This window comes from Cyanistes caeruleus, chromosome 3 (genome assembly GCF_971803275.1).
Source record: "Cyanistes caeruleus chromosome 3, bCyaCae1.hap1.1, whole genome shotgun sequence".
NCBI classification, from domain to species: Eukaryota; Metazoa; Chordata; class Aves; order Passeriformes; family Paridae; genus Cyanistes; species Cyanistes caeruleus.
The window spans coordinates 71,207,016-71,228,041 of NC_141703.1; the positions used below are offsets into that span (position 1 = coordinate 71,207,016).

Here is a 21,026-nt window from a genome sequence, read left to right on the forward strand (position 1 = left end):
CTCTTACAGCTGGTTAGGTCATGAACCATCTCCTTTCGGTTTTGAGCATTTGGTGTCCAAGACAGATGTCTCTTTTTTTATCTTTAAGGTAGAAGTCAGAATGGAAACTAGAAATGGACTGTAATGTTTTATTCAAATTCTATTATTTGCAGTTGAATAGAGCAAAGTATCTCAAGTCTATCATTAACAGGTATAAAGTTAAATTAAAAGCTTCTTTTTAACAAGGACGTTATCTTTTGTAATGAATCCTATTTGTAATAAATAGAATTGTCAATACAGAAATCTTCTAGAAATCTAGCACATCTGATTCCAGAAATATGCAGCAGCAGATATTTGTGCAGCATTCCTTTCTGTTTGTGAATATACTTGTTCCATCCAGGTTGGATGAACATAACAATGTGCTTAGTCAGTCATTTCTTCACCCTGTCTTCAGTAGTTCTCTTAGAACAAGAAATAATGGAAATTGCCTTTGCAAGATGAGGGTAACATGTTCTTTAAAAAGCGTAGAGAAAACGGATTTCCTGAGGTTGGTCTGCATTGTGATCCCAAAATTGTAGACTAATCAAAGGATGCAGAAGTGGTGCTTTAACGAGCATGTCAGTGGCCCAGAACCAGTAGCTTGTTTATCACCACAGCATGGCTGTTTGGTCCTGCTGAAAACTTTCAGCAGAAGATAAACTTGAGAAAAATCTGAATTGTGTTTACTTGCATTTATCAAGTGAACAGCTGCAATGGAGTTCAGGAGTACTACATGCTGTGCTGAAACTTTTTTTCTCTTTCTTTATATGGTTTAAAAGTTCCTTTGTCCATTTGTATGCTGCAGGCAGCAGCTGCCAGTTCTGGATCCAGCCATAAATATCAAAAATGCAATAGCCAACATGTTACCTTTTTAAAAGCAGGCAATAGGTTTAAGTTTGGCTTTAGCCAAACAGCAGTCTGGTAGGTTCTATGACCGGAAGTATTGTGCTTAATTTCTGTTGCAATTTCAGCAGAAATGCTCAAATAATTGTTACATTTGGTAGAGATTTCAAAGCCAAGAAGGGTTGCAGTTAGCTGCAGAACAGCACATTTTGCGTAGATAGCCCTTTGTTAAAGTCAGCTGAACCAAACCTTAACAGTAAGCTTTCTCAGCTAAGCTAAAGCCTTGATAATACATCTGCATCTGTAAGGGAAGCAAAAAAATATCATTCCTTTGTTGTCAGGTGAACAAGGATATATTATAAATTCTAATCCTATTTGGAAAGCATATGTGGCCCAGGATTTGCTGCCTTACTGCCCCTGAGGGATTCTTAGGAAAAGGAACAGCAGTGAGTACACTGCAGTGAGTGTAATGATTTAGTCTGTCAAACTGTGCTGCACTTTAGGTAATATGTTCTTAAGAGTGTCTTAGGATTTGCGCTTTCTCCGTTGGATATAATGGTTCTTATGTCTGCCAGTTCTTATGTCAGTAATAGATTTATGTTGTTGAATAAGTGGTCTTTCTCTGTAAGTTTCTGTGAGCAATTTTCTCTTAAGAAATTAATGTTCTTTAATGTTGACAGTGATATTTTGCCACTAGAATTTCCCCTTATTCCCATTTTGTAACCATCTACATTTAAAAGCCCCAAATCATAGGGGCTAGGGTCACCAGTATGCTTGAAAACCATGATACTAAAGAAAAAAATATCCCTGCCTTTAAACAGTTTTTCTGCTTAAAGAACTTATTTATCATTGCTTATAGACTCATGTATAAATTTACCTGCCCTTACTTCAGTACCTAACGTTAGTATTTTTGCAGAATACTTTTAGTTTTAGCCCATGCATAATTTCTCTCATTTTGTAAAGCATCTCTTCTGTGTTTAGAGGGATTTTTTTTTACACTGCTCATTTCCCCTTTGAATGGCTTTCTTTGGTCTGGCATTTGCTGATTATCAGTCACTTTCCGAGGCATAACTTGTGAAGGGAAGGAAATATGCTCAAACTTACCTCTCTAGGGCCGTGCATGATTCTGTGCAATTTCTTCTTCCCTTTAATTTGACTGGATTTTTTTTTTCTTTTTCTTTTGTCTGTGGTATTTAAAGGCAGGCTGTTGCTTGTACCATTTCTTTGAATATCAAGGTTAGGTGGCTGCTGCTATGCTGCAGTTTGTTGGTGAATAAAACCTGAAACTTTTCAAAGCCAGTTACGTCTTGGAATGATTGTTTTGTTGCAACCAGGAGATCTTTTTGTTAGCTTTTGAAGTCTGCTTGGCTGTGCTGCAGTAGTTCTAGTCAGTTTGAGAATTGTGTGCCATTCTGGATCCTGATTAGTTGGTAGCATACAACTTTCATAATGTATCACTCTTTATTCTTAAGCAAAATGATTGTATTTTCTACCTGTCCTTGGGTATATTGTTTAGCTATTTGTATTATTTTTGACCATAAGTGCATCTTCTCTTTTTTCTTTCACATCATTTAGCATTTCCTTTCCTTTGCTAATATTTCTGGCTGCTTTATGTATGCATTATGTCCCTCCATCCACCTTCATTAATTTACATTCAGCTTATATACATTGAATTTCAGCTGTTAGATACCTTTTTTTTTCCTCAATGTGCAATTAGCTCTGCCTTATAGGAGCATTAAAAATTTTGTGTCTCAAACTCCCTTGTCCTTACTGCTGTCGACTGTGGAGCACATTTTTTGCCAAAAGTATCTGAGTTGAACAACCTGGCTGAACCTTAACATTGCTGGTAAGTGTTATGACCTGGAAATGTCAGACATTTACATCTCTGGTCTCATTTTTTAACTATGCCTGTCACCCACCTAATTCTCTTTTTCTGATATCCTTCTTTTGCCTCACAATGTTTTGTTGTCATTGTGGTTTCTATTTGTCATGTAAAACATCTGTTTCAAATTTTATGGAAAAAAAATGTGTATTCATGTTCACACATTTCTATACTACTTTTTTATCTGTATAGAATCTTACCATTCACTTATTCCTATTACTTGCATTGCTTTAGGTATCTAATTAATTAATTAATTAATTTCCTCCTTTAATTTCCCTCAGAAACTGTCCTAACATTTCTGAAGATCTATTCCCATATTTTGGCATATTTTTGTTCTGAATTACTTCTGTTTTTTCCAGTTGTCTTCCCTTTCTAATACTGTCTGATTTACTGCCTTGCTTTATAGCTTTTGGAACTGAAACTGTTGTTGTTAATTCTGTGCTTCAGCAGTTCTCTCTCAACAATGACAGTGGTTTAATCAAGTTAGAGTGGATAAGTTTAATGGGGAGTGCACTCCCATTCTTAGAAATCAAAGAAGGTAGTATATCTTAGTGCCTTCATTTAGTATTTTACGCTTTTTAACTACATGTGGTCTGTCATTCTAACTGTGGTTGTTTCCCAGACCCTCATCAGTTGTGAACAAATGACTCAAGAAAAGTAATGTCTTGTACATTTTCTCTTTTTAACATATGTATCTTTGGAGAAAATTACATGTAAATCTGGTTTAGGATGTAAAGTTATAGCAGATTTGTACCAGTTGAAATCTGCGTTGCTCTTGTGGCCCAGTCTGCTTGGCAGCTTTAGGGGAAGGTTGTTTGATTTACTCTGGGCAATTTGAGGCAGTAACAACAAAATTCTCAGGAGATTCAATAAGAAACTTCTATGTGCAAGCTTAAAACATTAAGATAGAGTAAGGTACTTGGCAAATTTCAAAATGTAGTTGTTTTGATTGCTGTTACTATCTATAGAAATGTAACAATACAGCCTCCAGTGGTGGGTGTGCACCCCTTCTGCACCCAGGCTGGTACCTTGGGCATTGTCAGCAAAGCACCTGCCGCTTTCGGAAATGGTTGGTTGTCTGAGCCGTTCACTTGCCAGTCTCTCACAGTTGCCTGGTCCTACAGTGGAGTGGAGAAGACAGTACAGATTAATTCTATAAGGAGATCCCCAGGTTAGTGGTTTCTGTGTGTTTGATGGTGCTTGTAGATATGTTGCTGCTCTAAGTTTGAAATATTCTGAAACAGAGATTGTCTGAGAGTAAGAAATTGCTAGTTTCTTTGAAAAAAACAATTCAATTTGCCTATGTATGCCAAAGCAATATATATAGACTCCACTTAAAAGTCTAATGATGTTTTGCCAAATGTTACAAAGGCATACTATCAATATGACTTATAAAGTTTCTGAACTTTATTCTAGAGTTTTTATTTCTCATAAAATTTTGCTGCTCAGTTTCAAGGGTAATTAGAAAGTGGGTAGATATTTTTAAAGATTAGGTTTTTTAATTTTCAATAATATTGAGAAAAAACATACACAAAAAACATTTAATACTAGGTACTTTCTAAGTTGTTTATACCAGTGGCATTATTTTCCAGTTAATAGGACACTGAGTACAGCTGTTAACATATAGCTCTTTGTGTGTTTGTGCGTGTACACACAAAGACACAGAGTACTGTAATTAAGTCCTCAAAAATAAGATAACTGTGAATTGTGTCACAAAAAACCAGCTCTTGTGCACTGTATGTGAGAGGGAGAGAGGCATGCTTCCAGGTAAGGTAGTTCATGGCTTAAGGCACTCGTGGTGTGGTTCCAGCTATGTGTGGGCATGTGTGACAGGGGGCTCATGTGAATGAAGCCTGATGTTTCAGGCTCCCAGCCCTGGGCAGATAGTGTGCATTGGCCTTTAGATTTACAGGAATTTTAGCTAGTGCTTTAAAACCATTACACTCAGCCAGTTGCAGTGATAGTCTCTTCCAGTGCTACCTGTCTTAAGTTATTTTTACAAGGCATGAACGAGCAAGGTACATATTTCCATCTTAAACACTTAGTTTTTTTGCTGGCTTGTTATATAGCTTAAGAAAGCCATCTTCATTGCTATCCTTACAGATATCCTCTGTTCACCACTTGACTGTTGTTGTTTATGCTCTCTCCCCAGTCTGAAACTTGCATCTTCTTGTTATTTAATCTTGTTAGGACTGTAGATTATACATGTCAAAACAAAGAAATTTTAATATTTTTCTAGGGAAGAACAGCATTAAAATAAATTGTTCTCTCTTCTTTTTAGATCGAAGAAATAGATTCAACTCTAGATATGTTTTACAAGATTGCATCATTGTTGTAGCTCATCTTTGAACCTTATCTACTGCCTTGTTTGTTTTTTCTTAGTGAGCTCCAAAATTAAGCTTAAGTATTTGTGGTGTCATGAACTCATGTGGGAAGGCAACATGATAGCAATACTCTAGGATTTTTCTTGTTTAATTCCCAATGACAAAAGTATTAAATTTATGATATTTAGAAAAATGCCTATAATAAGCCCTGAATCAAAATGAAAGCTCCTGGCCAAAAAATTTTCAGTGTGCAACATAAAGAACTTAAACTTAAAAGGTTCTAAAACTTAAAATCATAATGGGATAGGATTTTCGCAGGATGGGAATCATATATGTGGATGCAAGCTGAAAGAAAAGCATTGTGCTGTGTGGGGGGGGTGTAAGTCTCTGGGTTGCCTTTTGTGGCAACAGATGACATTGCAAATTTTCTGCTGAAGTGGTGAGGCAAGTTAGTGCAAGTTGTGGACAATGATTGGAGCCAGGTGTCGATGTTCTGGTGATTTTCTGTCCTATATCTTAGAGAAGGATGGTCAAGATGCAACATGATCAGGAAGTCATTGGTGACAGTGATGGACATTTGGGGCTCTTCAGTTACTGGAAGGCAGTTGAAAAAAGATGACTCTGATGTATCCCAGCTAAATGACTGAGACAAATTGCTTCTGGATTCTGAGACAGAAGGTCCCATATAAACTAAATAAACTAAGAGCAAGGAAGAAGTTCAAAGTTTGAAATAATGACATAGAAGTTTCTTTTCCTGGTATTTTTACCATGGAGGGAAAAGTTAATCAAATGAGGATATAGCTGTAAAGGAAGAGATGAGAGTAGGACACAAATGGAAGAAAGCAGTAAGTAGGTGAAATTGACTTCATGGGCAGTTTCTCTTCTGTACTGTTTGCTAAAAATGTGACCACCTCTATTATTTTTTCCAACATCGTGAAGAGCTGCTGCTCTCCCTGCAGCCAAGCTGTGTGAGCATTCCCCATCCAGCTTCATGCAAAATTGACTATAGAATCATTTCCCCAGTTATTAACTGGCAAACAAGTGCTAATAATAGTGGCAAAGCCTGTGTGTTCCTGGGTTTAGCAGCAGCTATTGTTTTTCACAGTGTAGCTTTGTGCCTTCAAAGGAATATGCTACTTGTAGGCTATCTTCTTCAGTGTGGATGTTGTAGAAGCTTGACTAATGGTGTATATATGTAAAAATAAATTTGAATGTAAGACAACTATAACATTTTAAAATGTATAGGAGTTTTGGTTTGATTTAGTTTCAAATTCAAGTACAAACTTTGAAAAATTAAATAATGCAGTGGTTTAAGAACACAGGAGCACAGTTATTAAGCATAGAAAATAATCAGAGTTTCAACACCAAACTAAAAGGAGGAGCTTCCCAGGAAGGCTGAGAGAGCCTTTTAGAGGCTTATAAGAGTAATGGGAACAAACATTTTTAGCAAGGCCTGTAGCAACAGGACAAGGGCTTATGGTTTTAAACTGGACAAGGTTGGAATTATTTTATACATAAGAAGTTATTTACAATGAGAGTGGTGAAACATGGCAACAAGCTGCCTGGAGAGGTCTGTAGATGGCCCATCTCTGGAAACATTCAATCAAGGTCAGGTTGGGTGGAGCTCTGAGCAACTTGGTGTAGTTAAAGATGTCACTGCTCATGGCCCGGGAATTGGACTAGGAGGTGACCTTTAAAAGATCCTGTCCAGCTCAAACTGTTCTGTGACTCCAAACATAAGGGAAAATAAGCACCTCGAAAAACAGAAGACTACAACAGGAGCTTTAGTACATAAAAGGTGAAAGGGTATAGTGAGACATGCTAGAAGTCAGGCAAATTAAGCTTTCTGGAAAGTATTAAAGACCCTGCTATCTGAAGGTAATGAAAAGGGTGGTGTTAGATATTTATAATGCTGAAACAGTTTATTAAAATGGAAGTAAAGGTTTTGACTCAAATTTAGATTAGGAAAGTATGATAAAACAGAATAGAAAAGGCAGAAGGTTTCTATATGTGTTAACACCTTCAGAGTGGAAGTTCAGATATTGATATGTTCCTACCAGAATTGTGTGTATCCAAATGACCCTGCTACGTTCCCTGGTGCTGGAACTGAAGTGGGAAAGGTGGTGCAGGTGGCTGTAATCCCATTGGATTTACCTCACCAATTTATGATTTCCAGAAGATACTTAAATGAAAAAAATCACTAATAATACAGATGCATGACAAAAGACAAGGAGATTACCAAGTTTAGATTACTTCAAATTAATGCAGTATTTTTAAAGTGGTTTTCTTGAGGGTATGGAGGCAAATAGACTGCTTCTTGGAAAAGTTCTGACTTTCAAGTTGCCTTTCTCAAGATTTTTTTTTCCGATTGGTGCCTACATAGGAAATATGAGAAGGGAGGGTAAAACGATATCCTTTAACTCGTCTGGGGACAGTGCTGCCAACGTTTGCTATTTGTATTAACAGATCACCTCCTAAGATATCTAATAGCAGCCTTATCTCTGAAATATGGTGCAGGGTGGATTAAATACTGGAGGACTGGGAAGGATAAATGTACCAGTTGTCAAAGGCAGGAGAGGAGTCAAGGAGGGAGGGTTCAGCTATCCTGCTACTGATGGCCTAAAAAAAAAATGTTAAACTGTTTTTATTTATGTGCAAGATAATGAAGAGATGAACAATTGCTAGCATGGGCTTACCAAGAATAAATAATCTCAAATTAGTTTAATTTTTCTGTATGAAAAAACAGTTGAATCTGTCAATAGAAACAAAGCAGTAGCTGTCATATATTTTTACTTTAAAGCTCTTCATAAGTCTGTGTTTTGTAATATTTTTATAAATAATGGAGAAAAATATGCTTTAGGAGATATTAGTGTACAGTAAGTGCAAAATTAATTGGATTAGTATTGCTGTTGATTATTGTCAATGGATTGCTCTCAAAATGAAAAGGTTTATTGGGCAGGATTTTTCTACAGACCTGCCAGAAAGGATCTGGCTCCCTTTCTGTTTTTTTACCTGATGTATTTAATGTTAGCTGGAATCACTCCTTGGATGACACAGAACTCCAGAAGGACTGGAGAACAAGAGCATATTTCAAAAAGATCTTGCAAAACTGAAAAAATAATCTGCACATGAGTAGATGAAATCCAGTGAAGATGAGAAGACAGGACGCTTACCCATTAATAAATCATAGCAGTCCTTCAGAAAAGGATTTGATAGGATTTTTCATTTGATAGAAGTACAATGTATCAAGAGATAATCCTGGCACTGGCATGCACGGGTACAAGTGCAGCCAATGAAATGAGCAAAGTTAAACTTTTATTGAAGTCTCTGCTGGAATTGTCTTCTTCTTGGGGAGAGATATTGCAAGGAAAACTTGAACCACTTTGAGGCTGAACAGAGGCATGACAGGTGATCAGAAGATAGGAGGAATCTCTTAGAGGATGCTTCATTTATTTAGCCTGTGGAAGGAAAGACAGTGGAGAAAAGAGTACGTTTTTTTTAATATGTAAAAGTCTGTTGCAGTGATGCCTAGGGAAGGCTGACCTAGGACAGAGACTAGACAGAGTTAAGAACAAAGAAGGTATTTATTGAAAGGCCTTAAAGGATACACCTTGGGCATTACAAGAATCTGGCCAGGCTAAGACGGAGCTAAAAAGGTCACAAAATGGGCAACTGCTCACGAGGTCTCACATTTTTATAGGTTTTGGTCTATCTGCATATTGGGGTTAATTGTCCAGTTAGAGCTTCAGGTTATGAAATCACATCCTCCTTGTTTTGTCTCTTCAGTCCACTGTTGTTTATGCTTTTGGGGCTGAAACTTGTAACAATTGTCCTTGGTATCAAGCTAGAAAAGGAATTGTTTTGCCCACCTACTCTGTGAAGAGAACTCACTAACACTTCATATGAAGCTCAAAACTACACACCTAGAGAAAAATATGAAAGCTAAAACTTAAGGCATCAGCAGAAGAAATAAATAGTTCCTTGTGTTGATAGTGGCCTTTGATAAGTAACAGCAGTTGAAACTCTATCAAGAAGAACTCAAAGGAGATATTAGAGAAACCTTTCTGAATTGCAATTAATGAAATAATTAAGTAGATTGCATGAGAAGGCTTGATTGAATTTTTGTCATTGCTAGACTTTGAAGAACTGGTTAAAGATGTGTAGCTATAGATTTCCCCACTTTTGAGATTAAGGTGGAAATTTTTTTTAAAAAAACATTGTTTCTTTAACATGTATTTTTCTAGAAGTTTCTGATTGAATGACTGCCTGGAACAGAAGTATACAAGTTGAAGTGAGATACCATCAGCAGTTAACATTTACACAACACCCTACTCGAATTCATCTTTGAGAAGAAAAGTGAGGAAACCTTTTATTCATTGTAGTGGGGAGAGGGGGGAACAGTTGAAAATAACATCAAAAGATTGCTCTAGACTATAGAGATCATTATATATTCATATTGGACAGTGAAAGTGATAAACTCTTCTCTTGATTCAAATATAATATATTTGATTTAAGAGACATCTGTTTTGAAATATCCCATTAATGCATGAGCAGGAACTTGAATTTTAGCAGTTGTTATCTTCAGATGAGTTTTAAAGAATATATATGTGTTTGTATAATCATAGCTTTCATCTGTCCCTCATATTTCTCTGATTTGATTTTGAGAGGTATCTCTTCAACATGATTGTCCAGACTATTTTATCATTCTAGATGAACTTTCTCCATTTCTTCATGGATGGTCATCTGTGTGGGGTTTTTTGCTGTAATCGCTATAGAGAAGAAGCCCCATATAGCTTAATTAAAAATTCATTGCCATTTTGTGTTTGACAAAAACTAAACAATGCATTAGACTAAATTGTCCATTACACTTTTTTGCAAGACAGTGTAATTACTTGAAAAAAGCCTTAGCAGTAGGAATAAAATTTATCATAGGATAGTACTAATGCATTTATGTGCAACAAGAGTCACTTTAATTATAGTACATTTAAGATTGGTATGCCAAGGGCAATAAACTTTATAACAACATACAAAAGTTTAATAAGCATGAAACATCATAAGAACAATGTAGACTAAACCTTCCTTGCATCCGAAAAGCTGAAATGCAAAGAAGTTTTTATTTATTGCCTCAGGTAAAAAAGTCTGTAGAAACAGATAAGTGATGACAAAGCTTTGATGTTAATAAACCCAAATGGAAGTAAAAATCAAAGTGTGTAAATGGCTAGGTTATAAAAAGAAAGATGACAGAGTTATACCCTGTAATTAGGTGTAATTTGTGCTTTTGGCGCACTATTTGTCCTGGATGAATGAGAGGTTGTCTTATGTTTTCTTGTCCCGGTATAATAGAATTGCAGTGTGGGCACATCCCATTTAAAACCTCCCTAGGATTTTTTTTTCAATAAGTATTTGATTGCACTCTACATACTGATCCCCTTCTGGGAGCACTATAGCCAGTTTGCCTTTCCTAGTGCTTAAAAAGAATCATAAGCTGAGTGTTTATAAAACACTTCAAGCTAGAAACAATGTAATAATTTTAGAAAAATTGGAACCAAATGACAAAATTAATTTCTACCTTGGGTAAAATGACAGACTTATGTGTCATACAAGTAAATTACATTAAAACTAGAAAATAATTAATCCAGTTAAATTATTTAATGAGTTGTTCTGTTTAGCAGCTGGTTGTCTCATCCATATTTTAAACTGTTGTAGAACAAATTGCTGATAATTGAATAATTTAATTTAATTGATTCCTGTCTTTGTTTTATGGTATCTCTACACAAGACATCAAATTTTCAGTGCTGAAACCTCTTTTACTATCATCTCTTGCTGCCATGTACTGTGAAAATTTGTAACAGCTCTTTCCTTCGACTTTCTATGCTGCAAAGAAACGGAAAAAGTCTTGATTCAGGGAGAAAACAACGGATTTTACTAAAGGCTACATTTCTGTACAGGTATCAGGTTTTAAACTTTCCCATTTAGAAATAATTACTTTCTTTTTAGACATGCTGCATTCTCTGGGTCTTTATTAAATTACTGCAAGGTTTATAGTGATGTGTGGTTTTGATCTCTGATGTGAAGTTCACAGCTCTCATTTGATGGGATGTGAATTACCCTCACAGAGCTTTCACTGAGCTACATTACATGGCTACTGTTGTGAGTCCATGAAATGCAGTGCAAGAATTGGCTGCTTCTGCACTGCAAATCCAGCTGGTGAAGCTTGTAGTTCTCTTACACATAAAAATTTGTGAAACAAAATGAAAAAAGGTAGAATGATTCCTTTTTGCCTTGACCTAAATATATATTTTCTTTAATTTTTCATCTCTTTTTTAATTTGAAAATTAAAAATTAATTTGGAAGTTGTGTCTGGCATTCAGAAATTTTCTGATGATTTCTGTAAATGCAGTGTGGTTCAATGGCAGTGTTCACTGGTGGCATGAGGTGGCCCTCTGCCTTTTGTGGGTATCCTTCTGAATTCTGAAGAGGTGTTTGCTGGTCCTGCAGTGCAGAAATATACCACTTTCTTCCTAATTGTCTTTCCAGTTCATGAAATCTTTTTCATTAATTCTGCCCTGAAGGACAAACTCCTTCGTGGGAGGGCTCTCTGATGACTCAGACATTTCCTTCTGTTTGGGCTGGTGGGGCTGCAAATTCACTTTCTGGGGGTCTGTGCTAATTCAAGGCTGAGGGATTCCCTTCTCCCGCTCCAGTGTCACTCCTGACCTGTTATATGCCTCTCTTCCCACTGATGTCATGCCTTGCCCTAGAGCTGCTATGGCTATATTGGGGAAAAGGATTTGTTAAGTCTGTACTTTCTTCTGCTATTAAAGGAATAATCTCGTTGTTATAAAACCAGTTATGTAAGTGTTTCATTTCAGAGGTCACATTTTGGTAAGCTAAAAAGGTTGGCTAAAATTTCTGAACGCCTACATGGGATATTATTTCAATAAAATTTTATAAGTGCAAATCCTCAAAGAGTGTTTCAAGTTCTGCCCATGCTGCCAATACTTTAAAATATCTTCAGAAGATTTAAGTGAAAAGTCACAGTATAGGAATAAGATGCTACTGAAGTAACTTCATCTTTTCTGTCAAGAAGTGAAATTCAGTAGAATTTCAAACCCCTACGGGCTACGATGAGAGTAGAACTTCTGATAGAAATTGAGTAACAGTCCTGTGAGTTAGTAGTTATAAAAGTAGATGCTTGTAGACAGGTTTTTAACTGATTTTTCCAAGCACCATAGGATTTCTGCAGCCTTCAAATTTTGGGAAAAATTTAGAAAGCCTTGCGTACTGTGTAGGTTCAACAAGTGCCAAAGCTGCACATTATTCTACCTTATGTGTAAAACCATGCTGTCTCTTAAATATGTGCTGGTCATTATTTGGTTTTTCTTTTCAAGTAAACATGACATTTACTTGTAAATGTGACACATGAATGAGTATTTCTCTTAGAGGCTCAGAAGTGAGGAAATGCTGATCTCTGGGAGGGTTCTCAAAGTGTGGTCCATGCTGATCAGTTACTTACAGACTTTATCTCCTTTCCACACCATTGAGATCCACCTTTGGATTTTACGTGGAGCTTTCAAGTGGCATTTTCTAACTGCAGTGGAATGAAAAGTAACCTGTACTTCTCTCTTAAGTCATAGAGCCGTACTCCAAAAGGCTCTGTGCATTGTCTTTTCTTTAGCTAGCGTGAGTTAAACTCTCCTGGAAGGACTGATTTAAATCTGTTTCTTGGGCCCAGATATCTGCTCAAAATCACTGCTATTCTCAAAGTGCTGGTGCTTGTTGAAAATTGTCACAGTTTCAGTCCCACTGACAGTTTTCACTCCTAACCAGATGACAGCTGATGTTTTCTTAAGCCCACAGTCTGTAGCCATTAAATTATACCCTTACTTAAGCTCAGTATTTCCCTCTGTGTATCTGATGTTTATTTGCTTTCCTCTTTTGCTTACCCTTTCCCCTCAGTTAATTATAAACTTTCATGACTCTCAACTCTTAGATCTCAAGATCTGTCAGAATGGAGGTTCTCACTCTGACTTCTAAGCCAGGTTCAGTTTTCACCTGAACCATCTCCCACACCACCCAACAGACGTGGGAGTATGAGGCACACAGTTCCTGGACCTCCTCTGGGGTGAGCAAAGCCATGATCCTTCCAGTTGTGCCAGCTGCCACCTTTCTGCCGAGATGGTGTGATTTGCAGGACAGAAGTGCACAGACACTGGCTTCATATCCAGGCACCATACCTCTGCAGTTCTTCAGCTCAGACTCAGCAAGGAGTGCTTTGGAGGAATGGTTAATAATGATTTGGGACTTCCAAGTTATCATGCTGTAGAGAATTTCATTTGCCTGTCAATTCCCTGAAATCACAATGTGGGAATAAAAATCTGAAAATTCATTCTTCTGAGTTTTTAGTCTGAGGTGAATGAACTTGTGGAATTTCTTTTTAATTCCAGTTTGTAAACCAGAACTTTTTTCTTGTTTTTGAGTGGAGCGATTTCAAATTAAAGCATAGTTAATTCTGAATAGAGAGTGTGGAGTAGAAATTGAGAAGTATACTTTAATAAGATTTCCAGTGTTTGGAAGAAATGCTAACTTGTAAATCTGAAGAGTTTGACAGCCATGAAATTTTTGTATGGTTTCTTCCTAAATTGGTTTATACACAGTATTATAGTAATGTTCTCTATTAAAACTGATTATTTCCATTGTCCCCTGACTCCTTTGAGGTGCTGCTACTTGTTAGTAACTGGGAAGATGCCTTGAGGTGAAGGAAGAATTGGAATTCCTGTGTGCAGAAATGTAGCTTTGCTTAGAGATTTAATTTTCATTTTTAATAATTGTAAAACCAATCTAGGTGTGTATTTACAAAGATTTTTTTATAATGATTGGAAGAAGTGTATGTAGACCAGAACTAGAAGAGTGCAATAAATTGTCCTTTTTTCAAATATTGAACTGCAATTATGTTAGATTTATAGATAGGTGAAGTTTTCTTTCTACAGGCTCTCTCTCTCTCTTGGAGCCTGTACTAGTTCTGGAGTTCTTTGCCTCTTTTTGTTAGTGTAGTTTTTCAGTATTGATTTGATGGATGTCAAAGCCCCATGTTTATTTAAAGTGTAATAACATCTTTATTTGAGATGGAAATGTTTTTATCTGGATATGACAGGCTATTTGTGTTCTCTAAGGCACTTTTGCTTCAAATAATGACTTTTGTTGTAACTGGTACTTGGAGAATTTGGCCTACTGGTTAGGCCAGTGACTGCAGTTGTAAGTCAGTTCCCTCCAAAAGATAATGATTGCTCTAAATCAGACCAGCGTAGGACATCATATTGGTTAGATGAAGGCTGCTGCAGCCCCTGGACCACTGGAAGGAATGAAGTTGCCAGGGAAGCCTTAATTGTTTTAGGCCCAAGAACAGAAGGTGTGTACTCAAGAGACTAGCAGGAGCTGAAGTGTGGCTTACTTACCAATTATGACTTGCTGGTAATCCATTTCTGTTGCTTCAGATAGTTGTGGATTTGATGAGTAAAATTTTAAATGTATACTAATTAAATTCAAATTTTGTGCTTTTTACTGTATTTTCGGTAACTATACATGTGTATTGGTATTACAGATGAAGTAGTAGAGAAAGTGCAATAAAAGTTGATTTGAGTAAGGATTCATTTGATCCTCTTAAAGTTCTAGATATGAAATTTTACAGTTGATATATAGTTTGGTTTCTCTTGAGTGCACTGATTTTTTAAAAAGTAAAAAAACTTGTTCTGGAGCAGATAAGCAGGCAAGTTGAAACTATCTAGAAGATAAAATGGTGAATTTTGGGTTATGTGAAGGATTCTTCTAAAATGTGTTGTCATTTTAAATTTTTAAAATAAAATTAAAGATTTGAAATTAAATTGCACAAAACCACAATGTGATTTATTTCAGAACATTCATTTACTGAAGCATTAGAGTACTATATAGATAATTCAGCAAAATCAAGACACTTAAATATATGTACAATCTATGTGTATGTGTGTGTATGTTGGCACTTTCACACTGGAACCTGCTGAGAAAAAAAATGGGAAGCTTCCCATGGCTGTTATGCATTGTTCCAGTAATATGCATGCCATGAGGAAACACCTAACTAATTATTTAATTATAAATATATAATAATTAATATATATAATATTTTATATACAAGATTGGTATGGTTGTCTTATCTGCTCTGTCTCTGCCTTTCCTGTTGAGATCATTAAGAAAACGGTTAGGTTTTCTTTGTTTAAATTAAAATCCTGTCCTGTTCTGGAAGTATAAACTTTTGTATGAAAATTGCTCTGTGATTTCTCCAGTAAGCTCTAACTTGGCTTTCTCATGCTTTGATATCAGTGTTTTGTTTCCAAACTGTGATTCTAGATACTGTAAAAATGTACTGATAATAATATTTTCAGAACATCTTCTATTTGTTTTGGTTATGAGAAAATGTTTTTCATTGTTTCAGAAAGAAAGCACCTCTATTCATCTCTGTAATTTCAACTATTCTGTAATTCCATTATTTACATTTTATACTGTCTTTGGATAGAATCATGGTGAATTCTTATGACATTTTTACATCTAGGCTTATATATTTAGGTTTCTTTTAAAATCAGCTTTCAGAAATCTTGTTTTACTCAGTTACTTTTATCTGCAAGTTTTAAATGAAGCGTAAGTATTCTATTCTGCTTTTTAAAACAATAATAAATTTGTCCCTTTAAATGGAAGTGAGAACATCATTATATAACTGCTGGTTTTAGCTCAAACTCTCAGACTGTACTGCAGATAAAATCCGAGTTTTTCTGTGCCCATTGAAAATGTCAAGCAAAACATAATGACCTTGATGATTTCTGACAAACAAATGAGGGTTACTTATGGCAAGCCAGCATTGTTGAATTAGAAGCTATATTCCAAGGCTGCTTGTAAATCTTCACAAATCCTATCACAATGGAAGCCATGGAGTAACAAAAATATTGTGAAACAAATGCCTCCTGGGTGGCTAATTATTGGCATTCTTTCCTTTTTTCCTCAAAGGGAAGCTCTGTATCTTCCCTGTAAAATGTTGTCTGACTCAACATCAAGAATGTTTTGGGGTGGGAAGCTGAAATCTCTTCAGTGGTTTATTTGTGTAGGTTTTCTTATTTATGCTTTTATTTTATTTTAAGAAAACAGTTCTTGAAAGGAACTTCATGAAATCTTTACTGTCATAAAAGACTGTTAATACCTTGGCTTTCTCTATTACAAATATCATGTAAACAATTATTACATTGTTTGTGCAGTTTCATGGATGTTGTTCCAGTTTGAAATAAATGTTGAATTCAAAAGAACAGTTAATACACATTCTTAATTTCACATATTTTGTTTAGATGAACTAATGGAGTAAGAGGGCTTTTTGATTTATTATGCTTTCCTTTTAAGTGAATGCCAAAGCTTGTCTTCTGATTTGAAGTAGAACTTATGGTCATATTACTGTTTCTCATGTGCTGATTATTTCCTTTCTGTGAGCATTCCTGTGTCAGCTTGACTATTAAAATCTTTAGATATCATAATGCTAATTAGAAAATTATAATAATGTAGTTGCATTCTCCTCATCATGGAAAAGTGGCAGTTCTCAGCGAAGGAAGGAATAAAAGTCCAATATATACCTTCTGATGTCTGCCTATAAGTGGTTCAAATTATAGAAGCTTTTCAATGGGCATAAAAAATTACAGCCTTACAGTTGAGAAAAAATTAGAATCATAGAAGATAAGCTGTCTCTAGGAAGTGTAAATCTGAAGGAAGTAAATTTTCCCAAATGATGCTTTTACATTGGCCATGCAAGACACCAGGCCCTTCACTTCATTTCTAATAGGCCATTGCTAATGTTCCATTAACTTCAGGTCCTTACAGAATCTGGAGAAAGATCACTGTAAATGTGAAGAACCACCACCTCTGGTGATACCTTGATGGACTGACTTTCTATTTTTTGCTTTCTTTAGTTGTGTTGTGTTTCCTTAGGAGATTAGAAATTCATTGTTGTATTGTTCTTCCTTTTTTGTGGAGGCTCTCAGTCCAGTATTTGGATTAAGGTTATGATTTGGAGGAAGAGATTATTTATTGTTAGGGAGGAGGGAATCTATTATCTTCTGACCATACTGCAAGCAGCGTTTGTTACAGCATTTTCCTGTCATGATTTTTCAATTTTCCTGGAGAACTAAAACAAAAAGACAGTGATCCAGCATTTCTGACATTAGAGATGTGAAGTCTGTCTGTGTTACACAAAGCTTTGGTACATTTCTGGGCATTCAGGGAGTTTTTTCATTATGTTACTTTTCTTAGTCCTAGGATAGTGAAGGGTAGAAGTGTTTTACTGCATGATAGTTTTTCTTGTTCCGGGAATGTGCAATACTTGTCCTAAATCTATTTTAAACAACAACAATTAAAAAAAAAAGAAGTAAACTGTCATGTATTTTATAGGAAAAACTTAGTGACACAACTGACACAGTATAACATCACTGGCTTGTTCAAAACTGCACCAAAGGAAGAGGATTTAGTTGTAACTTTGCAGAGTGAAGTAGCTTGCCTCATCAGCAGAAAGCTCTCATAGGCTGACAAAACCTATGGCTTGAAGCTATGCAAAAATCTTGAAATTCTTACTTATATATTTTTGATGTTAATGAGAAACAAGTTTATAATTCAGAATGGTAATTCATTAATGTAATTGTAGAATATGTAAGTAGAAACCCTTTAATCAAATATTGGCTTACAGTATTTATTTAAAAATCCTCAGTCAGTTTACAATGTCTTCAATTTTTAAGAATATTAGAATTATTTTTCTGTCTTTCCTTAGTAGTGTGTACCTATGTGTTTGTATGTGTATATATATTTATAAATGAAAGCATTACTGCTTGTCCAAATATGTATCTTGTAGCTAAGGCTGGTGCTTAGTAATCTCAGAGCACTACTTTAAAATCAGCCAGGCCTGTAATTTTTTATACATTAACAAAAATTAAATAGGTCCTCCGATCTATAATCAGGATAAATCCACTGACTTCATCTGAGTTTTCTGAATTATACTAGCTTCACCTGGTTTATGAAAGAGAAAAATTTAGTAGAGACTAGCTAGTGCAAAGAATGGGATAAGGCAGGTGGGACAAAATGGAATGTTCTATGGCCATTTTGACCATCAAATAAAAAAACCAGAAAGCCAAATCAGGAAACCATGCTCCCTGACCTAACTTTGGAATGGAGAATATGGAGAAAATGCAAAAATGGCCTGGGAATTTCTCTGTGCTTTGCCATTGAGAGAGACCAATCGGTGTGTATACACAGCACATCATTTTTATACTTAATTTTCAAATGTGGTAAAACAGCTCAGCAAAGAAAGCATACTAAAAAGCTTTTCTGAAAAAGATATCTTCAAATTATGCTTAATCCCAGTCTTCTTAAATTCTGGTTAAACTAAGCAAGCATGTGTGCCCATAGGGCTGAGCCCAGACTTAAGTTTTTTGTCAAATGGAAAGACTTAAAAAGTTTTGCATGTGTTAAATGTTCTGATCTGCCTACTGAGTACCTGTATTCTGAGTCTAGTAAAAAACAGTCTTTTAGGTTGGAGAAGCAGGGTCGAAGGTGTTTGGCTTTAAGTTCTTATGTTCTCTTCATATTCTGTAGCAATAGGCTGACTTTGCAGTATTAAAAAGCAGAAATGGAATCCTGGCGAAGTGTGTGGTATTCCTATAAACTGCTGCCCTCACAACTTCTCAACTGAAATGTCATCATCAAGCATCAATGTTTACAAAGCTAAACACAAAATAAGTAAATGAGTGAAAATAGAAGAATTTAAAACCAATTTTCAGCCTCTTTGACATTTAAATATTTTTCTAAAATGTAGGGAGCTGTGGTTGTGCACAAGCATTAGAACAGTTGGTGAAGCTTGATGTAAGCAAACAGTCGCACTGAATTGCTTGGAAAAATGTAATGAAGGGTTGGCATGGATTTGGGAGCACAAGAAACTTGAAAAGCTATAGTAATTTGATATGTAATCATACTTTTCCTTTAAACATAAAAGTCATGAAATTATACCCTGTACTGAATGTTCCTGCTCTCTGTATGTTTGTGTATATGTACATGCGTAAAAGGCAGTACACACAGAGTGTGTGTGTGTGTGTTTGTGTACACACATATATATGAAAATCCCAAACTGGGTGTGTGGGGTGTTTTCTTCCAAGTTAAAATTCACCCATTTTAGTACATTTCATCTCCTCCTTCTCCCACCATCCTTTCCCCAATATTTTGTTGCTTTCTGTACTACTAAATGAAATGTATCTGTTCCAAGAAGGGACCAGTATCAAAACCAATAATGATCCCTTTGCAGAAGTAACATAGCTGTCAAAAGTATTACTAATTTGATGAATAAATGAGCTATTCATTTATTTTTGACCTCTGAAAGTAAGAAATTGTGCTTATTCTGAAGAAAGATTTCTTACTACTTTTAATGGTAACAATTTCCAGACTAAATAAGCACAAAGGTTGACTTAGGAGCAAGACATTTAGAATATTATATTTAGAATTAACTGATTCAAGTGGATAGCTATTGTGTAGTCATTTCACTGCCCCCAGTCCTGCTTCTAGCTGCTGTTGATCATTAAAATTTATAACAAATTTCCCAGCTGCTGATGCTGTTAACCAAAGTAATAGCCTCTGTTAAGCTGTAATTGGACTCTCCCTGCATCCTCCCATGCAACATTTTGAATTCTGTTAAACTTTTTTAAACTTGTGACACCCTGTGGCAGTGGTGAGCCATTGCGCTGCAAAAGAGGTGTTTTGGACACCCTTTTTTGGTGTAGCCTTCACTTGTCAAAAATAGAGTGACTGCAGGTGACTTTTGGTCTCCTGGAAGAGACACTCCTCAGAGGCAGAAGTCATGCTTATTTGCAGCATACTTCATTTTACAAATAAATGGATTTGCTGGACCAAACAGACACACTGTATTTTACAGTTTCAGTTTGCACCTGCCTCTTTATCATTGATGTTTCTGAAACAGCCATACATCTGTGTGTGTGCACAGCAGCAGTGCAAGAAGCAGCAAGGGGAATAGCAAGGACAAGCCAGTATTTCTGAAAGACATGATCTTCTCTGAGCTTTGTTTTGTCATACACCCTCAAAGTTATTTCATAAAGCCACTGTTAGCAATACTACCAACTAACTGAGTAAGGTGGCTAAGACAGTGTTATATGGACTTTCAGATCATTACATTTATAGTGCTCTTCAGGGATTTGTGAAGGAGATTGTTACAACCACTTCAGTTGTGTATTGGCAGACAGAGGTTGGGTCCTTGTGAACAACTCTTAACACATCCTCACACAAATACTCACCATAATGTTTGAACCTCTACACTGTAAAAAAATGTTTGCCTCCCTAATCTGTGTTTGCTGAAGCACATTAGTTTGTGAAAATGCTGTATTATCATCTACTAATAACTGTTTATTGGTCATTTGACGATTTTGCTTTATGTCGCTCCCAACAGAAAAACTGGGATGTGATTTAGTGCATCCATGGTTAAACCCTGGCATTCTGACACAATGTGGCAAAGTACCTGACTTTTTTTGCAGATAAATATTTAACTCGCACAGAGGACAAATAATTTGTGACATTTATGTGTCTGTGTGCACATAGGTACGTACTTATTTATACATGTATGCCTACTTTTCAGTGCTGCTGCAACAGTTCTGTCTTGACACTTCTATAGAGCATCAGTAAAATTAAAGGGCTTCTGAAGTCACTGATGCTTACAGCTTCCAGGTAGCTCCAGTGGCTTTGCTGGTAGATAAGGTCTTTCTCTTTACAAGCCTGTTTCCAGTTTTCCACAAGTGTAAAAATTGTAATTGCTCACTCTGAAATTCTCTGTGCCAGGAGTCAGCCTTAGCTAGATTTTTCTGAAACTGTTTAGGGGAGGTATGGAAGGTATGGGCACCTTAGAATCA

At 36.0% G+C, this 21,026-nt stretch overlaps 1 protein-coding gene and 1 long non-coding RNA gene across 2 annotated transcripts in view; both read left to right on the plus strand.

Annotated features, from left to right (window-relative positions):
- Positions 1 to 21,026, plus strand: part of MICU2 (mitochondrial calcium uptake 2) — a 136,549-nt gene that overhangs the window by 27,273 nt on the left and 88,250 nt on the right. The window lies entirely within an intron of this gene.
- Positions 159 to 13,452, plus strand: LOC147654233 (uncharacterized). The gene is made up of 4 exons (XR_015284754.1): positions 159 to 3,914; positions 9,312 to 9,423; positions 10,846 to 11,015; positions 13,061 to 13,452. It is a non-coding gene; the product is annotated as an uncharacterized LOC147654233 (long non-coding RNA).